We start from the raw sequence: 23,407 nt of genomic DNA on the forward strand, positions 1-23,407 counted from the left end.
TCATATTTATTGACTTTCATATGTTAAACCATCCCTGCATCCCTGGTATGAAACCCACTTGATCATGATGGATTATCTTTTTGATATATTGTTGTATTCAGTTAGCTAGTATTTTGCTAAGGATTTTAGCATCTATGTTCATCAGGGTATCAGTCTGTAGTTTTCTTTTTTGGTTATGTCCTTTCCTGGTTTTGGTATTAGGGTGATGCTGGCTTCATAGAATGAATTAGAGAGGGTTCCCTCTTTCTCTATCTTGTGGAATAGTGTCATCAAAAGGATTGGTACCAATTCTTCTTTGAAATGTCTGGTAGAATTCTGCTATGAATCCACCTGGTCCTGGACTTTTTTTGTTGGTAATTTTTAAATTACCGTTTGAATCTCACTGCTTGTTATTGGTCTGTTCAGGGTAACTAATTCTTCCTGATTTAAGCTAGGAGGGCTCTATTTTTCCAGAAATTTATCCATCGCTTCTAGGTTTGCTAGTTTATATGCATAAAGGTGTTCATAGTAGCCTTGAATTATTTTTTGTATTTCAGCAGTGTCAGTTATAATATCTCCCATTTCGTTTCTTACTGAGGTTATGTGGATTTTCTCTCTTCTTTTCTTGGTTAATCTTGGTAATGGTCTATCAATTTTATTTATCTTTTCAAAGAACCAGCTTTTTGTTTCATTTATCTTTTGTATTTCTTTGTTGTTGTTTCAATTTCATTTAGTTCTGCTCTGATCTTGGTTACCTCCTTTCTTCTGCTGGGTTTTGGTTTGGTTTGTTCTTGTTTCTCTAGTTCCTTGAGGTGTGACCTTGTGTCAGTTTGTGCTCTTTCAGTCTTTTTTTTTTTTTTTTTTTGTTAAGACGGAGTCTTGCTCTTTTGCCCAGGCTGGAGTGCAGTGGCACAATCTTGGCTCATTGCAAGCTCTGCCTCCCAGGTTCAGGCCATTCTCCTGCCTCAGCCTCCCTAGTAGCTGGGACTACAGGCTCCCGCCACTACTCCCGGCTAATTTTTTGTATTTTTAGTAGAGACGGGGTTTCACTGTGTTAGCCAGGATGGTCTCGATCTCCTGACCTCATGATCCACCCACCTCGGCCTCCCGAAGTGCTGGGATTTCAGGTGTGAGCCACCGTGCCAGGCCTTTTTCAGTCTTTTTGATGTAGGTGTTTAGGGCTATGAACTTTCCTCTTAGCACCACCTTTGCTGTATCCCAGAGGTTTTGATAGGTTGTGTTGTGTCCGGAATTGGTGGATTCTTGGTCTCACTGACTTCAAGAATGAAGCCGCGGACCCTCGCGGTGAGTGTTACAGTTCTTAATGGTGGCGTGTCCAGAGTTTGTTCCTTCTGATGTTCAGATGTGTTCAGAGTTTCTTCCTTCTGGTGGGGTTCGTGGTCTCGCTGGCTCAGGAGTGAAGCTGCGGACCTTTGCGGTGAGTGTTACAGCTCTTAAGGTGGCGCGTCTGGAGTTGTTCATTCCTCCAGGTGGGTTCGTGGTCTCGCTGGCTTCAGGAGTGAAGCTGCAGACCTTGGTGGTGAGTGTTACATAAAGGCAGTGTGGACACAAAGAGTGAGCAGCAGCAAGATTTATTGGAAAGAGCGAAAGAACAAAGCTTTCACAGTGTGGAAGGGGACCCAAGCGCTTGCCACTGCTGGCTCCGGCAGCCTGCTTTTATTCTCTTATCTGGCCCCACCCACATCCTGCTGATTGTTAGAGCCGAGTGGTCTGTTTTGACAGGGCGCTGATTGGTGCGTTTACAATCCCTGAGCTAGACACAAAGGCTCTCCTTGTCCCCACCAGATTAGCTAGATACAGAGTGTGGACTGGTGCATTCACAAACCCTGAGCTAGACACACGGTGCTGATTGGTGTGTTTACAAACCTTGAGCTAGATATAGAGTGCCGATTGGTGTATTTACAATCCCTTAGCTAGACACAAAGGTTCTCCACATCCCCAGGAGGCCAGCTGGCTTCACCCAGTGGATCCCGAACCAGGGCTGCAGGTGGAGCTGCCTGCCAGTCCCGTGCCATGCTCCCGCACTCCTCAGCCCTTGGGTGGTCGATGAGACTGGGCGCCGTGGAGCAGGGGGCGGCGCTCGTCGGGGAGGCTCGGGCCGCACAGGAGCCCACAGAGCGGGTGGAAGGCTCAGGCATGGCAGGCTGCCAGTCCCGAGCCCTGCCCCGCAGGAAGGCAGCTAAGGCCCGGCGAGAAATTGAGCACAGCGCCGGTGGGCCGGCACTGCTGGGGGACCCAGTACACCCTCCGCAGCCGCTGGCCCGGGTGCTAAGCCCCTCATTGCCCAGGGCCAGCAGGGCCGGCCGGCTGCTCCAAGTGTGGGGTCCGCCGAGCCCACGCCCACCCGGAACTCGCACTGGCCCACAAGCACTGCGCGCAGCCCCGGTTCCTGCTCATGCTTCTCCCTCCACACCCCCCTGCAAGCTGAGGGAGCCAGCTCTGGCCTTGGCCAGCCCAGAAAGGGGCTCCCACAGTGCAGCGGTGGGCTGAAAGGCTCCTCAAGTGCCGCCAAAGTGGGAGCCCAGGGAGAGGAGGCACCAAGAGCGAGCGAGGGCTGCAAGGGCTGCCAGCACGCTCTCACCTCTCAGTGTCATTATTGTCGTTCGGTTTGAAGAATTTTTAAATTTCCATCTTGTTTTCATTTTTTGACCCAGTGCTCATTCAGGAGCAGGTTATTTAATTTCCATGTATTTGCATGGTTTTGAAGGTTCCTTTTGGAGTTGATTTCCAGTTTTTTCCCACTGTGGTCTGAGAGAGTGCTTGATATAATTTCAATTTTCTTAAATTTATTCAGGCTTATTTTATGGCCTATCATATGGTCTATCTTAAAGAAGGTTCCATATGCTGTTAAATAGAATGTGTATTTTGCGATTATTGGATGAAATGTTCTGTATATATCTGTTAAGTCCTTTTGTTCCAAGGTATAGTTTAAATCCATTGTTTCCTTGTTTACTTTCTGTCTTGATGACCTGTCTAGTGCTATCAGTGGAGTATTGAAGTCCCCCACTATTATTGTGTTGCTGTCTATCTCATTTCTTAGGTCTATTAGTAATTGTTTTATAAATTTGGGAGCTCCAGTGTTGGGTGCATATATGTTTAGGATTGTGATACTTTCCTGTTGGACAAGGCCTTTTACCATTATATAATGTCCCTCTTTGTCTCTTTCAACTGCTGCTGCTTTAAAGTTTGTTTTGTCTGAAATAAGAATATCTATCTCTGCTCCCTTTTGGTGTCCATTTGCATAAAATGCCTTTTCCACCCCTTTACTTTAAGTTTATGTGAGTCCTTATGTGTTAGGTGAGTCTCCTGAAGGCAGCAGATAGTTGGTCAGTGAGTTCTTATCTATTCTGCAGTTCTGTATCTTTTAAGTGGAGCATTTAAGCCATTAACATCCAATGTTAGTATTGAGATATGAAGTACCATTGCATTCCTTGTGCTATTTGTTGTCTGTGTACCTTGGTTTTTTTGTTTTTGCTTTTTAAATTGTATTTTTGTATTATAGGTCCTGTGTGATTTATGCTTTAAGGAGGTTCTGTTTTGATGTGTTTCCAGGATTTGCTTCAAGATTTAGAGCTCCTTTTAGCAGTTCTTGTTGTAGTGGCTTGGTAGTGGCGAATTCTCTCAGCATTTGTTTGTCTGAAAAAGACTGTATCTTTCCTTCATATGTGATTCTTATCTTCGCTGAATACAAAATTATTGGCTGAAATTTGTTTTGCTTGAAGATGCTGAAGATAGGGCCCCAATCCCTCCTAGCTTGCAAGGTTTCTGTTGAGAAATCTGCTGTTAGTCTGATAGGTTTTCCTTTATAGGTTACCTGGTGCCTTTGTCTCATAGCTCTTAAGATTCCTTCCTTCATCTTAACTTTAGATACCCTGATGTCTATGTGCGTAGGTGATGATCTTTTTGTGATGAATTTCCCAGGTGTTCTTTGTGCTTCTTGTATTTGAATGTTTATGTCTCTAGCAAGGCTGGGAAAGTTTTACTGTATTATTCCCCCAAATATGTTTTCCAAACTTTTAGATTTCTCTTCTCCCTCAAGAACACCGATTATTCTTAGGTTTGGTTGTTTAACATAATCCCAGACTTCTTGGAGGCTTTGTTCATATTTTCTTATTCTTTTTTCTCTGTCTTTGTTATATTGGGTTAATTCGAAGACCTTGTCTTCAAGCTCTGAATTTTGTTCTTCTGCTTGTTCAATTCTATTGCTGAGGCTTTCCAGAACATTTTGTATTTCTATAAATATGTCCAATGTTTCCTGAAGTTTGTATTGTTTTTTTTTAATGCTATCTATTTCCTTTAATATTTCTCCCTTCACTTCTTGTATCACTTTTCAGATGTCCTTGCATTGGGCTTTGCCTTTCTCTGGTTCCTCCCCAATTAGCTTAAAAACTAACCTCCTGAATTCTTTTCCAGGTAAATCAGGGATTTCTTCTTGGTTTGTATCCATTGCTGGTGAGCTGATGTGATTTTGAGGGGGGCACCGTATTAAAGAACTTTGTTTTGCCATATTACCAGTGTTGTTTTTCTGCTTCCTTTTCATTTAGGTAGGCTCCGTCAGAGGGAAGGTCTAGGGCTGAAGGCTGTTGTTCAGATTCTTTTGTCCCATGGGGTGTTCCCTTGATGTAGTACTCTCCCTCTTTTCCTATGGATGTGGCTTTTTGTGAGCCAAGCTGCAATGATTGTTTTCTCTCTTCTGGGTCTAGCCACCCATCAAGTCTCCCCACCTCCAGGCTGGTACTGGGGGTTGTCTGCACAGAGTCCTGTGATGTGAACTGTCTATGGGTCTCTCAGCCACGGATACCAGCACCTGTTCTGGTGGAGGTGGCAGGGGTGTGAAATGGACTCTGTGAGGGTTTTTAGCTTTTTGGTGGTTTAATGTTCTATTTTTGTGCTGGTTGACCTCCTGCCGGGAGGTGGCACTCTCCAGAGAGCATCAGCTGTGGTAGTATGGAGAGAAACAGGTGGTGGGCGGGGCCCTAGAACTCCCAAGAGTATACGCCCTTTGTCTTCAGCTGCCAGAGTGGATAGGGAAGGCCCATCAGGTAGGGGCAAGACTAGGGGTGTCTGAGCTCAGACTCTCCTTCGATGGGTCTTGCTGTGGCTGCTGTGGAAGATGAGGGTGAGGTTCCCAGGTCAATGGAGTTGTGTACCTAGAAAGATTATGGCTGCCTCTGCCGAGTCATGCAGGTTGTCAGGGAAGTGGGGGAAAGCCGACAGTCACAGGCCTCACTCAGCTCCCACACAATTCAAAGGGCCGGTCTCCTTCCCACTGTGACCCGCTAACAACCCTGAGGCTGTTTCCAGGCAGTGGGCGGAGCAGGGCTTGAGAACTTGCCCCAGGCTACCTGCCTCCCAGCTGTGAAAGAACACAGCTTTTGTTCTTCCCCTGCCTGTGCAGTCTGCACACCAGATTTGCACCCTCCCCTGAGTTCTGGCCAGGAAGCTTCTTGCTGGGTTCAAATTGTTACAAATTTCAGCTGGAGACTCCCTTCTTCCTGTGGTGTTTTCCCCCATACCTCTGGCTGCCCTCCTGAAGGATCCCTGTTGTGCCAGGCAGGAATAGCCTGCTTGGGGACCCAGCGAGCTCCTGGGGCCTTTACCGCTGCTTCCTCTACCCCTGTATTTTGCTGGGCTCTCTAAATTGGCTCAGGTCCAGGTAAGGTTGGAAACTTCTCCCGCAAATTAAACCTTCATTTATTTACTCCAGTAGGGGTGTGTGTTCAGGAGCGGAGGGTCTCCCTTTCCCACTTCTGCAGTTTGGGCACTCACAGTATTTAGAATGTCTTCCAGGTCCTGCAGGAGCAGTCCGCTTCTTTCAGAGGGTCTGTGGGTCCTCTCAGGATTCCTGGTTTATTCTTGTAGTCATTCTGGAGCTAAAATTCACGATGCAAGCCTCTGCACACTGCTCTGTCCATCTGTGTCGGAGCTGCAATCTAGTCCTGCCTCCCATCTGCCATGATGATTTTTGTTGTTGTTTTTTTTTTTAAAGAAATTAGCAACACGAAAGTGAGGCAGACGAACTAGTTGGGCTTCTAACTCAGCACCCAGATATAAACAAATTTAGTAATAGGAACCTTGACTTCAATTAATCTTCTCTGGTCATAATTCTTCTTGACTTATTCTCCCCTAATCTGCCACGCTAGGTTTATTGATAGACATCCAAAATGATCAGAGATTCTGAGATGTTACTTTTTCATTTCTGCTGCATAGCATTCTGGAGTTTTCCCACCAGCCAAACCAATGCAAAACTTGACTTTGTAAACTCGAGCGCTCACACCTTCAGTCTAGGTTTGTTTCTCCTGGCACACTATTCGTCATGCTTGTTACTGCAATCGATTTCTATTTTCCTCTAAACCTCCATCTTTCAGGCTGAACTTGATCACAGGCTGAGTGGATGGGTAGGGGATAGTATATGGAAATGTTTCTCTTTCTAAATGTGATTATAAAATAGGAATTTGTTATATCTTTTTCAGGCATATCCACAGCTCTTCAAATAAGCAATGTGATGTTAGCAAAAGTGCAGGGGATCCTTGAGAACTTTCCAGGGCTAACCAGCTGCTGAGGAGTTGGCCTCCAGGAAGGAGAGAAGCACTCTGATTCAGGCAGTGATTTACACCTAAAATACCAACTCCGTCATATCTTCAGAACAATTCTTCTAGACCTTGCATCTAAATATGGTAAGTGTGAAACATATTTTATACCTAACTTGGTCCCCAGTATTGTTTTCATTACCAAGATTTTTTTTTTTTTTTTTTTTTTTTAGAGATGAGGTTTAGCTATGTTGCCCAGGTTGGTCTCAAATTGCTGGCCTCAAGCAATCCTCCTACCTCAGCCTCCCAAAGTGGTAGAATTACAGGTGTGAGTCACTACACCTGGCCCCAGGATGTATTTTTAACCATAATTGGAGCAAGCAACATGTTTAATGGGGAAAATAGATAATTTTTGAATTTTGTGATTTGGAAGCTTATTGTTAACAGTGCTAAAGAAACGTTAAAAACACTCCAAAGTGTGTCTTTAAGACTGTGGTACACATTGATCAAAGTGAGAAGATAACCAGTTAATTAAGGTTTCTTTTGTCCTTATTTCACTCTTGTGTTAGTTATCCACTGCTGCATAACAAATTGCCCCCAAAGTCAGCAGTGTAAAAAAAATTTATTATGTCAGTTTCACAGTATTCATGATTTCTGTGAGTCAGGAATCCCAGTATTTCTCAGCTGGGTGCCTCTGGCTCAGTGGCTTTCATGAAGCTGCAGTTAAGCAGTCACTTAGGGCTAGGGCTGTGGTCTCCACTGAAGACTCCACCGGGGGAAGCCAGCTCTAAGCCCACTTACCTGGTGGTTGCCAGGCCTCATGGGCAGTTGGACAGAGGGCTCTATTTCCCACTGTTGGCCGAAGGCCTCCCTCAGTTCCTTGTCACATGAACCTCTCCACAGGGCTGACTATAAACACAACCGGCTTTCTCCAGAGTGAGGGATGAGAGAGAAGGAGAAAGAGGACACTCAAGAAAGAAGCCATAGTCTTTTTACAACTAAATCTCAGGAGTGGCACTCCTTTACTTCTATTGTTTTCTATTCATTGGAAGTGAGTCACTATGTCCAGCCCACATTCAAGGGGAGAAGATTGCAGAAGGAAACAAGGATAATTGAAGCCCATCTTAGGCTTACCACAGCCCCCATTTCCAAATATTTTAATGTGTAATCCTTAATGGAGAATGTCTTGAACTAGTGTCACTGAGATTCTTCAATCATTAGCTACGACAAGAAAATCTGAATTCCTTTGAAAATTCATTTCAAACTAGTTCATCCAGTTTGCAAACACATTCCCTTAGACAAGGGTCGATTTATTCCACATCTTTGTAACCTCCTTTTCCACTCCCCCCATATACATATTTTCCTTTTTAAGCCCAGCCTATCAGCTTCATTTAGAGATATCTGGAAGGAACAAAGAAACAAACACAAAAATATCTGACTGACATACATACTAGCTGTATGGCTTCAGTAAAATCACTTAACTATTATGGGTCTTGGATCCTTCATCTACTGAAAGCATGGCTTGATCCCAGCGATCTCTTAGGCCTCCCACAGATTTAGAAGTTTATGAGATTTTGATTCCATGTGTGTAAACTAGGGATGAAACTAAATGTGTGGCAGAAATAAAGACTTCAGAGGTCTTTAGTGAAAGTTAAATGAGTAAGTTTTGGGAGTTTTATGAAGCACTTTGTACACTCTAAAGTCCTATGCACATGTAAGGGCTTACTCTTATTTAGCCCTTATCATGAAGAGGTCAGGGCAGAAGGGCACAGTAGTGATAGTAGTCTTCTTATTCAGCTAGTCAGGTGGCCCCCAGTGCCACTCTCTTAGATCCATTCTTTCCCAGTGGAAAAACACCAGGAAGGGAGTCAGCGGAGGAAGTGACCCAGCGGAGGAAGTGACCCGTGAGGGAAATATTGAACCTATTTTAGATTCTCAGTGTGCTAAGAACTCAGGGGGCTTCTGTGACTTCTCTGAGTTACCCTGGATCTCCACGTACACTCTTTGGCCACCCCTCCACAGCAAGAACTTCTCTCCTGGAGCCCAGTCCTGCAATTTCTCTCTTCCCTCTGCCAGCCACCTTCCATCCTTTGGAGCCTTCCTTCTGAGATCCTGCTATTCCCTGGATAGTGACCCCCCCATGTAGCTCATCAGTCAGTGTCAGCTCTACCTGGTTCCATAGCAAATTGCTAAATATGAGGTCTTTTACATATTCTTGAGTATACACTTTATGCACAGAAAAGATCATTCAGGGGTTTGGTCTGGTTTTTAGACAGCAATGTTAGATTTATTCAAGTTCCATATTTAAAAATGCAATTCATCTTTAGGCTTTTGTGCTCATCTCATAAATCCTATTTTACTTGTAAAATAAAAATTTCTGGCAAATTTTAGCAATCACAGTTAAGGATCCCTTGAATAATATTTGGTCTCATTTTATAAAGCAAGCTAATTAAACATCTTTGAATACTTTCAATTATACTTACAAATATAAATACTTTTAAGCACTTCAGTATTCATTTTTTTGGTGGGAGGTGGGGGCAATGGGAGGACAGGGACAGGGTCTCGCTCTGTTGCCCAGGCTGGAGTGCACTGGCATGATCATAGTTCACAGCAGCCTCAAACTTGTGTGCTCAAGCAATCTTCCTGCCTCAGCCTCACAAATAGCTAGGATTACAGGCATGTGCCACCATGCCTGGCTAACTTTTGTATTTTTTGTAGAGATGAGGGTCTCGCTATGTTGACCAGGCTGGTCTCAAACTCCTGGCCTCAAGTGATCCTTCTGCCGTGGCTTCCCAAGTGTTGGGATTACAGGCGTGAGCCACTGTGCCTGGCCCAATTTTCTAATAGTAAAACTTCCCATGCATGTAAGTATTTACTGAAAATTTAATCAAGCAAATTTCTAAATGTGATGAATCTTAAATTTAAGAAAATGTTCATATATTGTTTATAAATTTAGTAAATACATTAGCCACTATAGGTTAGGCTATGGTATGATTGCAAATAAGCCTGAAATCTTGATGGCTTAAATGTGTCAAAGAGAATTCAGCCTCATCAGATACCCCTGGCAGTCACAGTGGGGCCTATGATTCATTTGGGGCAATGAATATTTGTGGTATTTCCAAGTAGAAACAGTCAAGAACAGCATGTCTCTTCCATCTCTCCTTTTCTTGTGAAAGTGACCTGGATGGTGCAGCCACTGGATGGGGGAGGCCATGTGGTCCACACTGTATTTGCCTGAAGGAGAAACACTCCTGGATTGTGCTGTGAGAGACCATGAAAGACTGAATTGTCCACTGGGGATCCCGTCCTTGCTCGGAAAAAATCAACCAGAGCACTATTCATATCAGCTTTTATTCAAAAATGCCAGGCATGAGAAGGATCCAAAGGGGAGTTCTAACTTGGGGAAGGAGGGCAGAATGTTTTATAGGGCTTTAGCAAGAAGATGTCAGCTGAAGTTCAGCCATCAGCAGCAGTGGTTTGTCAAAAGAGTTTGAGAAGGGGGAGGAATTGTTTTAGTGAATTAGCAGTGATGGTTTGAGTGATCTGAATTTTATCAAAAGGGGTGGAGTGGAACAGTTAGGGGCTAAGGTCATGTGCAAAAAAAAGAAGGAGGAGGAAGCCCAGCTGTTGGGGCAAGGACATGTGGGATCCCTAATGGACAATTCAGTCTTTCATGCTCTCTCACAACATGATCCAGGTGTGTTTCTCCTTCAGGCAAATACAGTGTGGATCACGTGGCCTCTCCCATCCAATGCCCGCACCAATCAGGTCGCTTTCACGAGGAAAGGAGAGATGGAGGAGACATGCCTGCTCTTGACTGCTTCTACTTGGAAGTACCACAAGTTTTCATTGCCCCAAATGAATCATGGGCCCCAATCTGACTGCCAGAGGCATCTGGTAAGGCTGAATTCTCTTTGACACATTAAAGTTTTATCTAAAACCACAAGTCTAAATCAAAAAGTATTCAATTATGCCTCTGAAGTGGGCATTTTAAAGCTGACCTGTTATTCTAATAGGCAATTTCTTTAAAACATTAATGAAATATACCAAATAAGTAGAGATTCTTAACTTGAAAATATTGGGCCGGGCATGGTGGCTCATGCCTGTAATCCCAGGACTTTGGGAGCCCAAGGTGGGTGGATCACAAGATCAAGAGTTCAAGACCTGCCTGGCCAAGATGGTGAAACCCCACCTCTACTAAAAATACAAAAACAATTAGCTGGGCGTGGTGGTGGGTGCCTGTAATCCCAGCCACTCGGGAGGCTGAGGCAGAGAATTGCTTGAACCCAGGAGGCGGAGGTTGCAGTGAGCCAAGATCGCGCCACTGCACTCCAGCCTGGGCGACAGAGCGAGACTCGTCTCAAAAAGAAAAGAAAAGAAAATATCAGTGATACAGTTTTGATTTTCTAAAAGATTTATATGTTTAGTTCTGTGTCTTCCCAGGGTTTCTGACTATGCAATGTTTGGGGATTACGACTATCACAAGCATGGATTTTAGCCAGGATGCTGACTGTATGAATTAATGCCTACTCCTGGAGCATTATAATTAAAATACAGACTCATCATTCTCAGAATCTAGACAGCTCATATCCCTGTTGTGCTCATGGAACAGGGTAAAGCCCAGGTCGGAACCTATCCTGGCTGCTGCCTCACTATTATGGGTGGCATTTCTTTGCCTCTCAAGGCCTACAAATGTCTTTTTCATCTAAATCCAATGACTTTGAACTTGATGGAAGCTTGCATTCTTTTCACAACTTTTATGAGTGTCAACACATTAAATGGAGGAGAAAGAAAGAAAGAAGCTGTATACATCTTGAAGGCGGGGATTAAAGGGGAAGATGCCACCAAGGTGGTTTAAGAATGGAACTCTCCCTAACCCAGGCCACCCCACAAAACAAAACAAAAAAACAACAAAAACACACTCTCACACTGAAGAGGTTAATCTCCTGCCCTTTATTGTGCTAAAAAAAAAAGCAACAGCCACCTCCCATGATTACAAAAAGTCCCCCTGCATCCAGGAAAGATCTGCATCCAGGAAAGGATGTTGCAGGGAGTGAAAGAATCACAGGTGAAAAGATAAAGTTCTTCCCACCAGTGTGCCTCCAACTGGTGGAGAGAGAGAGTGCCCTGCAGACCCACAAGTGCATATGTAATGGTAGCCCTAGGTCCGCTTGGGTCTTTAGGAAAGGAGACAACACCAGAGAGGTGGGAAGGCAGCTGCCTGGCAGTTAATTAAAGGAGAGCAGGAGAGATCACCAACTGCAGGCAGAGGGACAATGATGTGTGAGATGCAGAGGGGTGTGAGATCAAGCAGCAGCTCGGTACTGCTGTGGCACTGATGTCCTGGGGAGGCTGGAAAGGGCTTGAGTTATGAAGGATCCCATTCATTGTAATAACGAGGCTGGATCTAGTCCTAAAAGAGATTGGGAACCACTAACAAATGTTAAGCAGAGAACTGTGATCACATTTGCATTTTAGGAAAATCAGTCTAGTGTGAACAGCAGGGCAGGGGAGCTGGCTGAAGACAGGAAGCCCTATCAGAAGACTGCTCTGCAGTTATTCAAGTAAGACATGGTGAGGGCCTGCATCAGAAATCAAGCCTGTGCAGATGGAAGAAGAAAATGAACCATGCTTTAAGAAGATGAACATAGAAAGAAAAGTGCAAGACCCTGGGTGAAGCAAGAATGTTCAGAATCAGGAGTTAGGGAGATCATGTAAGTGCCCTAAACAGCAAAGTAGGAAACAGAACTGTCAGAAAATTCTGCAATTCACAGAAAATAGACTTCACCTCTGAATTAAATACTCAGCCAGCCACACTGCCCTTCCTGCCCTGACCCTGTTGACCTGTCTTTTACCAATCCTAGTTCCCGGATCTGCCCTGCAGGCTTCCCAGTGACCTGGCCCAGCCCCATCATCCTTTCAGAATCAGCCCCGTCACTGACTTGCTGTCTGACCAGAAGCCAACCCCATCATCACTCCAGATCCCAGCTTCCACATCTGTAAACTGCAAACAGTAACACTAGTATTTCCCAGGATTGCTGTGGCGACTAAGTGAGACAGTGTCTGTGAAAACACCTGATAAATGTCTGTAAAGCACCATAAAATGGGAGGTGCTGTTATTGATGAAACAAAGTAAGAGACAATATTAGAGAAGAGACAGGTGGAAAGGCTGTGTTTATAGTCTCGCACTGCGTTTAAGGCACTGCAGGTAGAGTGTACTAGAACACACATGGGCTTTGGACTTGGCCAGACCCGGGTTTGAATCCTGATTTCACCACTGTCGCACTCTGTGACCTTGAACAAGTCCACTCACCCCTCTGAGTCTCCATTACTTCATCTATAATATAATAATTCCTCCCTTACAGTGTTTTGTGAGAATTTAAAGAGTTAACACATTACAAGTTGCATCATAACATAGAATCATTCATAGTTGCTTCTGTGAACTCCATAAAAGGAGTTCAACAGTGTTGGTTTCCTTCTTCCACTCTTTTATTATTTCTTCCTGAAAAATTATATAGTTCCATCAGAAGCTCATCTTTTCTGAACTGGTCTGAAGTTTTGTGTTCTTCCTCTCATTTCCAGGAGTCGTTAACTATCAACAAACAAAACCTCTGGATGGCTGAAGGACCTAGGCTATACAGAAAGCTGTGAACTACCAATGAGAACGCAGTGAGTCAAAAGAATAATGGAATTAAATAAGTTCGGAGTGTTCAAGTGTTTCTTAAAACATTTATCTATGAACCTCTAATCTTAGTCATTTCTGGCACAGTTGTTATTCATAAGCATTTGATCATCGTTCATAGAAGATTGAACAAATTAACACAATGGATTGTCTTGGAGATGAAGGGGCAGTGTGCTATTCCATTTAGCTTGTTCAGGGAACTTGAGTCAAATCCCTTGAGTGCTCACTCCATCAGATAGTCCATGAAATGCTGATGAAGATATAATAATTATCCATAAAGTTGGAGTGTTCACTAATTAAGAATACTGAAGAATGAAGTACATTAAATGGGTCATGTTGCACCTTTTTTGGGGTTTTTTTTGTTTTGCTTTGTTTTGTTTTGTTTGAGACAGAGTCTCACTCTTTTGCCCAGGCTGGAGTGCAGTGGGGCAATCTCGGCTCACTGCAACTTCTGCATCTTGTGTTCAAGCAATTCTTCTGCCACAGCCTCCAAAGTAGCTGGGATTATAGGCACGCACCATCATACCTGGTAAATTTTTGTATTTTTAGTAGAAACAGGGTTTCACCTTGTTGGCCAGGCTGGTCTCTAACTCCTGACCTCAGGTGATCCACCTATCTCAGCCTTCCAAAGTGCTGAGATTACAGGCATGAGCTACTGCCATGTTGCACCTTAGAATGAATTTGTGTTTGTGATGTAGAGGAGAATTTATTCAAAATGAAGAATCACTAAATACAGGGTATTATTAGGAAATGAAAAATAGCTTTTACTCCAATGACTTGAATAGCACTGCATCCTTCACATTAATAAGATGTTTCTACATGGAGGACTTTAGAAAGTGAAGCCTGAAGGGTGCAGACAGGGGAAGGAAAAAGGAAGATCAATGGAAGAAGACAAGGGAAGAGAAAATGAGGAGGAAGGAGAAAGAAGAGGAGAGAGGGAAGTTTGGAAGAGGCTAGAGGAATTTGCTTTCTCCACATTCTGGTTCCCAACTTGGTCCTCTTCTGGCAATAATCAGGCCCTGGGGGAGAGAAGAGTAAAAGACAGAAAGGGCAAAGAAGAAGAGAATAAAATAAACAGTTAGAAAAGAAGAAGCCCAGGAGAAATGTGAAGGAGGAAAGAAGAAATGTAGAAGACACCGAGAACACAGACATGTTAAAATGACACTAGAATGAAAGTTAAGCTTAGTTCAGCAAAAGTTTTGAACCCCTCACGTGTGCCAGGTGCTGTACTGGGAGCCAGCAATATGAAGATGAAGGAGACATGGCCATTGTTGTGGAGGCACTCACAGGAAAGAACCAAGGTTGAGAAGACAGAAAGTAAAGGCCAAGAAAACTTGCATCGTGTGGATTATTTGGAGGCTCAAAAGGGGTCAAATGCTTTTTCTCTAAGCACTTTTAGTGATGAATTCCCATTTCATCTAATGTGGTTTCTACTTGACATTGGCTTTTGGACTTTTTCAAAAGATTTCTTAAATGTACTCTTTAGTAGGAGGGTTGGGGGTGGGGTGGAGAGAAAAGGATGTGTGTAGCTTTGCCTCAGCAAGTTTCATTCCCCTTCCAAACAGATGTTGTCTGGCTAGAGCAACACAGCATAAAACATGACTACTGGATTTGGCACAAAATGTACCAATTAACCTATGTTGATTGAGTCATGTAAAAGCAACAGGGCTCACTGAGCATTGGATGCTGTTTAAAGAAGGATAGTGTCAGCCCAAATTGCTCACTCCCATCACGTTCAGCATCATGTTCAGCACAGCTGCAGTGGCTGCACTCCACCCGTCTCCTTGTCTCCTCACCCAGCCTGGAGCCCTGCAGGCTCGTGCTGGGCTCTTAGCAGACTGAAAACATGGAAGATGAACCCAAGATTCAGCTAGTCCTAGTATGTCTGCTTTGAAATAATGAGAATAAGAGAATAAAGGGTCTCTTTCCTTGTCTTCCTTCTCTTCCTTCTCCTCCTCTTAATCTCCCCTTCCTCTTCTTTCTCCTTCCATACCACTTACCAAACTTCGGGAATCTCTCTCTTTCCCTCGTCATCACTCCTTTCTCCTCCTCTTCTCTTACTTTTCCCTCTGTTCAGCACCTTCTCTTTATGCTGGTGACAGGCTCAGGAGTCCCTACATTCCCTAGGCATAGGGAAGTGGCTTTCCAGCTGTTCATGAGAAATCCCTGAACAGCTAGTTTAAACTCAGGCAAGCAGGCCCCACTGCTTATGCCTATAATTAAAGAAGTTTGGAGCATGGCCTAAGACTCGACACACTTGACATCCCGCCCCCCACCCCCCGCCCCTGCCAGTGATTCTGATACAGGTGCTGTACATACAGAACCCTGGGAAATGCTGGCCAAACACACAGAGCAACACTGGTGTGCACAGCCAGAAGACAGCTGGAGTGGAGACTTGTCTCCCCTGGGTCTGTGTCCTGGTTTTTCTCCTGCCTGTCTGAACCCTCATCATTGGCTCCTTTTCCTTTGCCCACTACTTAGACGTTGCTAGTTTCCAGGGTTTTATTCACAGTCCATTTCTGTTATCCTACACACTATCCCTGATGGCTCTCATCCACTTCTGTAAATGAGAACAACATCTATACATTGAAGGCTGAAATGTTTATTTCTAGCCCAGAGCTCATTTCAAAACTCCAGACATGCATTTCCACCTGGATGTCCACGGTAAGCTCAGGCTTACCATGCACAAGACTTAGTTCATGGGACCATGGTTCAAGAGGGAGAAGCATACTGAACCCTGTCTGTCTTCCCCAGTGGAGCTCTAGCACCTGGGACAGCTATTGTAGGACTCCAGAAATTGGGAAATAGGACCAGAATTCAAGGCATCACCAAATAGGTGGTGAGCTTCCCACTTTTCCTCCAGTGTCCCCTAGCGTAGACTCAAGGCAGCCAGAAACCTGGAAGTAAGACCAGGACCAGCATACACACAGAAAGCTCCAGGAGACACCCCTTAGCCATGGCTTCAATAGCGGGAAAGGGAGCTCCTGAAGGTCAAGGCTCCACGATGCTTTCTTCTGGCTGTTCTCTAGCACTAGTCCCAGCCAATCCCTCCAGGGTGGCAGCAGTGAGAACCATGTCAGCAGTCCCACGGGACAAACACTTCTGCCATTCTGTGACTTGCTTTTGTTTTCCTAGTGGTGTGTTTTGAAGAATAGATGCTAATTTTAACCAAGTCCAGTATGTCTTTTATATGTACCCAAATATTTACCATTTTTAATATTTATCCTTTCTTCCTGTAGCTCTGAATTTTCATTTGGTATTATTTTTCTTCAGCCAAAGAACATCTGTGAGGCTTTCTGGTAATATGGGTCTGCTGGCAACAAATCTTCTCAGGTTTTATTTATCTAAATTATGTGTGTGTGTGTGTGTACATACACATATATACATATATATATATTTGCTCTATATAGAATTTCAAGTTGGTATTTTTTTCATTCATGATTTTTTTTTTATTATACTTTAAGTTCTAGGGTACATGTGCACAATGTGCAGGTTTGTTACATAGGTATACATGTGCCATGTTGGTGTGCTGCAACCATTAACTCGTCATTTACATTAGGTATTTCTTCTAATGCTATCCCTCCCCCATCCTGCCACCCCACGACAGGCCCTGGTGTGTGATGTTCCCTGCCTTGTGTCCAAGTGTTCTCATTGTTCAATTCCCACCTATGAGTGAGAACATGCGGTGTTTGGTTTTCTGTCCTTGCAATAGTTTGCTCAGAATGATGGTTTCCAGCTTCATCCATGTCCCTACAAAGGACATAAATTCATCCCTGTTTATGGCTGCATAGTAGTCCATGGTATACATGTGCCACATTTTCTTAATCCAGTCTATCATTTATGGACATTTGGGTTGGTTCCATGTCTTTGCTATTGTGAATAGTGCCACAATAAACATACGTGTGCATGTGTCTTTATAGCAGCATGATTTATAATCCTTTGGGTATATACCCAGTAATGGGATGGCTGGGTCAAATGGTATTTCTAGTTCTAGATCCTTGAGGAATCGCCACACCGTCTTCCACAATGGCTGAACTAGTTTACATCCCCACCAACAGTGTAAAAGCGTTCCTATTTCTCCACATCCTCTCCAGCACCTGTTGTTTCCTGACTTTTAAATGATCGCCATTCTAACTGGTGTGAGATGGTATCTCATTGTGGTTTTGATTTGCATTTCTCTGATGACCAGTGATGATGAGCATTTTTTCATGTGTCTGTTGGCTGCATAAATGTCTTCTTTTGAGAAGTGTCTGTTCATATCCTTTGCCCATTTTTTTGATGAGATTGTTTGATTATTTTGTCGTAAATTTGTTTAAGTTCTTTGTAGATTCTGAATGGTAGCCCTTTGTCAGATGGGTAGATTGCAAAAATTTTCTCCTATTCTGTGGGTTGCCTGTTTGACCCCTGAAGATGTTGTTTGTTTCTTACATTTTAAATTCCTTTTTGAGCTCCTAGTCATTTTCACAATACCTGTCTTTATAATCTCTCTCTGGGACTTGTATTACCTGCATATCCTCAAGGGTCAAATCAAGTTACTTATTCAGTCAATTGACTTCTACTCTTGGTCGATGGTATCATTGTATGTTTCAGTTTTTGACTCAGTTTTGGATTTTGAATTTATCTGCAGCTGAGTTTTATCTGTGGAAATGATCTGTGGTCCTTGGTGAAGGGTACTGCCTTCCAAAGAGGTTTTGTGTTGAATTGCCAGATAACCCAGTGCTGTCACTGGCCTGGGCACACTTTTTACTAATTTCTTAGCTTCAGGATTCATGCACCTTTGTGAGCTCTTTTCCAACCACAGTCAGGGCTAAAATAGCCAATTCCCTGACATATCCTTATATTGATGGGTGGCTTTATTTATAGTTCTTCCTTTTAACAAGGGATTAACCATTTAAGAGTCATGGCTCCATAAGAGGTTTGTGAGCCTCTTGTGGGTCCCAGATCTCAATTCCTATTCCTAAATAGTCATTATAACCCAAGTCTCTTGGTCACTAAGACAGGAAACTACCTCACCCCCAAATCCAGGATAGGCATACCATCAGCTCATAGGGTTACCACTCCAGGGCTTTATCTCACTCTTTAAAGAGTTTGGCTAAACATCTAAAATGTTGATTTTCATATCTCATCTACAGTTACTAGATCTGTTATTAAGGGACGGTTTCTGTTATCTTTTTTGCCATGTTCTGGAATAGAAATCCTGTTTCTACGTTTGTTTGTAAGTAGCCTAATCAAATAATGGTTTTAAACAGAGACTACATATTGGTGGCTTATAGATTTTGCATGTTTGTTTGTTTGTTTTTTAAGCTGAACATTTCACATGAAAATCCAGATTTCCATCTTCTCTTGAAAATTTTGAATCTTGGGTGATATTAGGCCACATTCTCCCATGGCACCAGTAAGCTGGAACTTAGTAGTGGCTTCCCCCTTTGAAAAGGGATAAATGCTCCAGAGCTTCCCATGGCCACTACAGCACCCTACAGACTTACAACTAACCTGCTTTACTTTCCTGGCTACGGAAAGTATTTAAGTTTCTAACCACTGAACTAATAGACTTGTCACGGTTAATACTGAGTGTCAACTTGATTGGATTGAAGGATGCAAAATATTGATCCTGGGTGTGTCTGTGAGGGTGCTGCCAAAGGAGATTAACATTTGAGTCATTGGGCTGGGAAAGGCAGACCCACCCTTAATGTGGGTGGGCACCATCTAATCAGCTGCCAGCATGGCCCAGATAAAGCAGGCAGAAAAACGTGAAAAGGCTAGACTGGCTTAGCCTCCCAACCTACATCTTTTTCCCATGCTGTATGCTTCCTGCCCTTGAACATCAGACCTCGAGTTCTTCAGCTTTGGGACTTGGACTGGCCTCCTGGCTCCTCAGCTTGTAGACAGCCTGTTGTGGAACCTTGTGATCATGTGAGTTTAATACTCCTTAATAAACTCATATATATCCTATTAGTTCTGTCCCTTTAGAGAACACTAATATAAGACTCTATCACATTTTTATGCATGGCATTACATGAAGAATTTCTGCTTTTGGGAAGCCTTTTTTGTTCATTCCCACAATCCATTGTTTAAAGTAATATCTTTCTCTCATCATTTAACAGGATTAGATCAAAGATGTCCATAAGAAGCACTGAGATGTCACAAAGTTCTAGGTAAGGAGAGAGCTTTAGTTTATGTAAATTTCATCTTTCCATAGACCTGCCCTCACCTTTCTAACCTTTATCCTCCCCTGTATTAAGAAATATCTAACTTTATATTTCATTAAGAGGGGCATGATAAAGTAAGCAGAACACCGCAGTGGGCATCAGAATGCATTCCATTTCCAGACCTATCTCTTACCAGCTGGATATCTCACTCTCAGGAAGATCAAGTGACAAACTTGGATTCGTCCATTTTCACACTGCTATAAGGAACTACCTGAGACTGGGTAGTTTATGAAGAAAAGAGGTTTAATTGATTCATAGTTCTGCAGGCTTAACAGGAAGCATGACTTGGGAGTCTCAGGAAACTTATACAATCATAGCAGAAAGTGAAGGGGAAGCAAGGCGTGTCTTCTCATGGTAGCAGGGGAGAGAGAGAGCAAAGGGGGAACTGGCATACAGTTTTAACCATGATATCTGGTGAGAACTCATTCACTATCACAAAAACAGCATAGGGCAAACCACCCTCATGATCTAGTTACCTCCTACCAGGTCCCTTCCCTGACATGTGGGGATTACGATTTGACATGAGATTTTGGTAGGGACACAGCCAAACCAGATTAAAACCTAGACTCTCAATCTCCATCTCTGACTTCCTCCATCTGCTGCTGCTTCCTCCTTCTTCTTTCCATCCCATAGCTATGAGAAATCAGGTGGGTGCTCTTCTGTTCATCTCATGAACTACTGGACATGTTTATATTTGGGGAACTTAAAAAATAAAGTAAAAATGAACCACATAGCGGTTGGCTGTTGTCTTTTTGTGGAGAATAATTTTAGGGATCAAAAGACAAAAAGAAAAATATTCTTTGTATCAGAGAATAGCATTATGATCTCCACACATAGTGCCAGCTCTTTTAACTTTTAAGGTCAAATTTCCTAGTTTTCCAAATGTCCACTGATTCCCTTTAAACAAAGCCCTGTCTGAGCAAAATAAAACATGTCCATGAACTCAATTTAGATAAAACTGATTTGGCCTATGAGCCATGAATTTAAATAAAGAAATCTTAAATAATGGAAAAAATTGCTTTTGATTTATGTGTTTAATAAGTTAGCTATATTAAGCTTCAAAATGTAGCACTTAATTTTGTATCTTTTTGCATTGTGGAATGATTTCATGTATAAATCTCTAGCCTCTTGTTAGTCCCAATAGGCAATCAAACTATTGACACATTTGTATTTTCTCACAAAGGCCTGCTAGGGTGTGAGATAAAGAACGGTGCTTAGTCCAGCTAACGTGTTCATGGGATTGTAGATTTAGAAAGTACCTCAAAGGCTTCTAGTCCAAAGACAGCAAAAAACACAGCACGTTGTACAACCAGCATGACAGATATCACCAAGCACAGGAGCAGAAATTCCCACCCTTAGAGCTTGCATTATCTTGAATTAAGATTCAGACTCTCCCCAAGTCCTATTTTTGAAGAAAAGCATTTCCAAACTTACATTCCATGAACCAGTAATTTTGTGGGATATTCTTAAGTATTAGATAGCTGCCATAGTGTACCAAAGTTTAATTGCAATGTGAATTCACTCTATCTAGCTTAATTAGCAAGGGAATTCATTATTATTATTATTCCTTGGGAGGCCAGACTTGTGTGCTACACAGCCAGGAGTAAAATAGTTGGGGCCAAAAACGGGCAGAAAATGAGGCCCAATTGCATTGTGGTACATCTCTAGCAGAGACGTCACTACTACTGCTATCACATACGACTGAGCAACCATAGCCTTTGAGAGTGGACGCCAGGCACTCCATCACAGCCACCTCGGGAAAACCAGATACCTGCAGCCCCATGCTTATCAAGAGGTGCAATCCCTTCTGGATGTGCTGACTTCCTCTCCCAGGTCTCACGGATTGGTCCTGTCTACATCATATGCCTGCATCCAGCCTCCAGGGGAGTCCTGGGAAATGTAACTTTTTAGAAAACGGAAGCAGGCATATAGACTCTGCCACCTGATGAAATTAGTGTAATTTAAATGTGCGTCTTTATTGAAGGACTTCAGAGCCTTTAAGATGCTAATATATTCTGATTTCGTCAAAGAGAGTTTTTAAAAATTATTCTATCATGACACACTTTTTTTCTAACCTCCCAGAACTGAGAGTTCTTCCTAACACATTTGAAGAATGCCCTATTAAGCCGTTAACACATCTTAACAGATGTGTTAACAGCTTAACAGAGATTGATGTGTTATCATCTTAACAGAGATTGTGAGTTTCTATGTTAGTAGTAGCAAGTTCCTCCCTGCAGAAGCTTAAGGCTGTGGTCAATTTGGAAGAACAGCTGGCAGAGGGGATCAGGGGTCAAGGTCTTCAGGTGGCAGGCTTACGAGTACAGCCATGGTGGAGCCCCTGAGCAGTGCTGCAGCCCCCCTCATTCCAGGATAGTATGGTCTAGAAGTTCACCCTAGGAGTAAAAACACCTCTGTCTGAATCATTCCTAGATAGCAGTTTCTGCATGCCACAGATTACTGCTCTGTGCGTTTTAGCAAACTGAGTCCACCAAATGTATTTCCCCAAGGACTTTTTGATTTAAAACCTGGGTTTATTGGCATTCACAAATGTGAAGGGTCATTTTGTTTTTTACTAATGACTCATTTGTTGAGAGCAAACATCAGTTTGCAGACTTCTGAAAAGAGCATTTACTAGTAATTTGCAACACATTATCATGTGGGAATCAGATTACAGCTAAGGAGCCCTCATAAAACCAGCTTTAACATTTACTATGTTTCTGGAGAAATATATGTGCTCTTTGCCTCTGTGAGAATGCAGTCATTTGCCTTATGTGGAATTGGGGTGGAGGGAGAATACCATCCTCAGGCTACATGGTTGCTGAAGTGAAATAAACTCAGTCCAAAAAGTAAAGTCATCATTTGTCCTTTCCCAAAAGGATTCCCACAGAAATGAGATAAGGCACAGGGCAGAGGGAGGTGGAGAAGGCCTGTGGTCAATCTCACGGAGATGGAATCTGTGAGTGTGCAAATGCAGAAGGGGCAATCAGAGTCTGTGGCCAGGCAGAGAACAGGCTGGGAGTCAGTAAGTGTGACATCTCGCCTTCCTGTCTCCGCTCGTTTCCCCTGTTCTGCCAGATAGGTTTCCATTCCTCCCACCCAGAGCTGGCACTCAAACACTGGCTTTCTTCAGATGAGTTCCCAATCCATCCATCTGTCCATCTATCCTTGGGTTTGCTCAAGCAATCAATCAAACATTCTCTGATTTTCTGCCTGCATTTTCTTACCCAAATAACTGGAGCATTTCTGCCTGCCTTCCTTAAATGGCTATTTTTCCAAATCAAGTTGGTAAATATCTATAAAGCAGTGGTTCTCAGACTTGTTGGTACTAAAACCTCTATACACTCTGTAATTGGTGAGAATCTCAAAGTGCTTTTGTTCATGAGGGTTGTACCAATTAATATTTACCATATTGGACATAGGCCACTTTAGAAATTAACTAGAAAGTAGAAAGGAATGTTTAAAACACAAAAATAATGAAGCACATTTGACCAGCCATCAGAGAAATACTGTCATCACATGTCACTTCGCCTCTGGAAAACTCCACTGTATACCAGTAAGAGAATGAAAGTGAAAAGCAAATACCATCTTAGTAACTGTGAAAATAGTTTTGAACTCATGGACCTCCAGGAAGATCTTGAGCACCACCAACATCCCTAGACACTTTGAAAACGGCTGCTCTAGAGCATCTGCAAATGGTCTTCCTGCCTCGGTCTCTTGTTCCCCACATCGCTGCCTCGTGGATCTTCCTAAAACACACATTTGATTGTAACATTCCCCTACATGGAGCCCTTTTTATGGCTCCTTATCATCTGTGGCATAAATTATCAATAGCAACCATGATCTAGACCACGCCTGTCTTTGCCTGGAAGACTCCTATCTGTCCTTCGAATCTCAGCTCAGAACACTAGGAAGTTGTGATAATTTTGACAAGATTTTGCCTTAGATAAAATATAACAAATAAAAAAAATTCTACTTAATTGTTTTAT

The 23,407-nt window shown here is 43.1% G+C and overlaps 1 long non-coding RNA gene across 1 annotated transcript in view; it reads left to right on the forward strand.

Moving 5' to 3' along the window:
• The first annotated feature begins 3,951 nt into the window (after nt 1-3,951).
• LOC129049531 (uncharacterized) overlaps nt 3,952-23,407 on the forward strand; it is a 46,582-nt gene continuing 27,126 nt past the window's right edge. The window contains exons 1-3 of the long non-coding RNA XR_008512680.2: nt 3,952-5,656; nt 6,474-6,677; nt 13,113-13,199. This is a non-coding gene — a long non-coding RNA (uncharacterized LOC129049531). The remainder of the gene's footprint in view (nt 5,657-6,473; nt 6,678-13,112; nt 13,200-23,407) is intronic.

Source organism: Pongo abelii, chromosome 14, assembly GCF_028885655.2.
Source record: "Pongo abelii isolate AG06213 chromosome 14, NHGRI_mPonAbe1-v2.0_pri, whole genome shotgun sequence".
Classification (NCBI taxonomy): Eukaryota; Metazoa; Chordata; class Mammalia; order Primates; family Hominidae; genus Pongo; species Pongo abelii.